Source organism: Protopterus annectens, chromosome 5.part1 (genome assembly GCF_019279795.1).
Source record: "Protopterus annectens isolate FY-2018-M chromosome 5.part1, PAN1.0, whole genome shotgun sequence".
In the NCBI taxonomy this organism is placed as follows: domain Eukaryota; kingdom Metazoa; phylum Chordata; order Ceratodontiformes; family Protopteridae; genus Protopterus; species Protopterus annectens.
In genome coordinates this window covers 303,399,022-303,401,497 of record NC_056736.1, presented here as the reverse complement: position 1 = coordinate 303,401,497, position 2,476 = coordinate 303,399,022, and the positions used below count along the sequence as shown (strand labels likewise).

Below are 2,476 nucleotides of genomic sequence, written 5' to 3'. Positions count from 1 at the left end.
GGCCACTGGGAGGGTATGAGCCATGAGACTGGCTACCCAGAGCAAGGATCACCTACTGGGACCTAGTAATGTCCCATTAAGTTGGTCAGCAGCCAGGCGGTTGCCTGTTTCCCACCCTGTACAGAGTCACTTGTCTTCCTTTTGTTTGTCTGTGTCTCTCATACCCTCTGCTTTACCTTACAGTGTTTCTGCTGTGTGCTCATCTGCTTTTTATACCCTATTTCTTGCTTTCCTACTCTTCCCTTTGCACCCATTTTGATGAACCAATACGGCGTCCAGCTTGCTGGGCAGATATTTAGCCATGTCTTACCTTCTATGCTGATTTCTTTAAGAACTTGCAGTGGCAGTCTGTCCACACATTTCTAACAATGTAATGTGAGACTGCTACTTTGCCTTTTTTGTAGACTCTTGGTTATATCAATCTGCATAATTTAAGAATGTTTCGCTCAAACTCCTATAACTCCTTAACCCAGCTATGTGTCCCCTCATGCTGTTTATCTGTACTTTGTTATCCATGCCAATTTAGCACTTCTGTGTAGTGTTGTATTTGCCTTCTCATGCTATCTGTCACAACTTTGTTATCCGTGCTGATTTAGCACTGCCCACATATATAAATCAACCAAACCTTTGTGTAATTATGCCAAGCTCTGTAGAAATAAAAATACCAATCCAAAATAAAAGTTAAAATAAGGTATTAATATAGTGGTGTGTCATGTTTTCCATTGCTTTTATTCCATCAGCATCTAATTTTAACCTTGTTTTGGAGTTTGGATTGGTTTGCTCCCTTAGGTTCATAGGTAAGTGCTAAGCTAGCTGCCCTTGTGGGCCAATTTGAGCCTTGTTAGCTTCTTTTTCAAATATGAGAATCAAACTCTGTACATTGTGTCTGTAAGACAAATACCTTAACCATTCTACTAGCCCCCCCCAAGGCAAGTATTAGGCCAGCTGCCCTGTATTTATATATTTTTTAATATATTCATTATAATTTTTGCTTGTTCAGGCTCAAGCCCTGTATCTCTTGTTTGTGAGTTAAACACCTTAACCATTATACTAAATCATTACATAAATATAAGTCAGAATCAAACCCTGTTTCTTGCTTCTGTGAAGTGAAAAACCTTAGCCATTATGCCAGATCCACCCTAAAAATATGGAAAGCGTCAAGAATTTGTTTGGCATCCTTGCACAAGGGCCATACTAATCTTTTCTGCAATGTTACATTTTTTTGTATATGTACTGCCAAAGCAAGAGAGGGAGAGATAGAGGGAGTTATATTTTTATATAAACGGAATATGTGCAGGTCTTCTGAGTACTAAATTAAATATCTTGTATTATAAGTTTAGGGAATATATTTTAGGATGAATAGCAAAGGCATGAGTTCAGAACAAAGCTCTAATTCTGCAATAAAGATATTCAGTTTATTATACAAACTGGATCCCTGCTTCTTTCATTTAGCCTTTTTATTCATTTTAGTTTTAATTTCTTTTTCTGGTGATTTTGGAGGGCTGCAATAACTGTATAAGCTGCCTGTTGATGAAGGCTTTAACTGGTATCCATTGCTATTTTTATACATAGACTGTTCCCAGTGTGTTTTTTTCACTCTAGGTCTAAAGGACAATCTAATCATTCTTTTAGGAGGTTTAGTTAATTATTTTCCTTTATGTTATTTATTATTTTTTTTTTATTTTATTTTATTTTAGTAGTATAGTGAGGATTTTGTTTGAATATATTTTATTTCTTGTTTACATTTCTAGGTATAAAATAATGTTAATGTAGATATCTACAAGAGGGTGGATTTGCTACTAGCTTTTTTCTGTTTGGTTATTTGCCATCCATATGATTTCATTCTTTACTCTTTTGTTTTATTTTTCTTTTTTTTTCTGATTTAAATGTACTTAATTTCCAAGGGTTGATTTAGGTGGGGAGTGCTGGGGCATGTGTAAGAATTTTGTATTTGTAGTATGTGAAATTAGCATTTCTTACACTGAAGTGAGCAGGAGATGAGGACATAATTTCAACAGTTTCCAGGTAGCTCAACAGAGAATCTTTGATATCCTACTTCCCTACTCTGAACCTGAAATTGAAGTTTTTTCCTGCCCACTGGCATGATATCATGCTGGGATGGGGGTGGGGGGGTGGTGCAGGGCACGTCCATGTCAGTTTTCCACAATGCTGAGACACTGACTGTATGTGAGTCCCACTATTCAAGGTGTGGGTAATAAGATTCTGAAACATTCTACAGCAATGACTTTCACTACCCATTCCTTACATATCCTGAACCTACTTAAGGACTCAGGAGACATACTGAGTTTGTCTGACGTTGTCTGGCACCACAGCTCCACTTATAATGCAGCTCTCGTACTACAAATGCCCTACTTTTTTTTTTGAACATGTTACTTCACTCTGCCATCTTTCTGCAGTGCTCTATATCCCCACTGTGTCTACCTATCACTCCATTTTCATGAAGGGGGAATATAGA

At 37.2% G+C, this 2,476-nt stretch overlaps 1 non-coding gene across 1 annotated transcript; it reads right to left on the bottom strand.

Moving 5' to 3' along the window:
• Nucleotides 1-1,141: 1,141 nt before the first annotated feature.
• LOC122803699 lies at nucleotides 1,142-1,245 on the bottom strand. The gene has a single exon (XR_006365145.1). It is a non-coding gene; the product is annotated as a U6 spliceosomal RNA (small nuclear RNA).
• Between the last annotated feature and the right edge of the window lie 1,231 nt (nucleotides 1,246-2,476).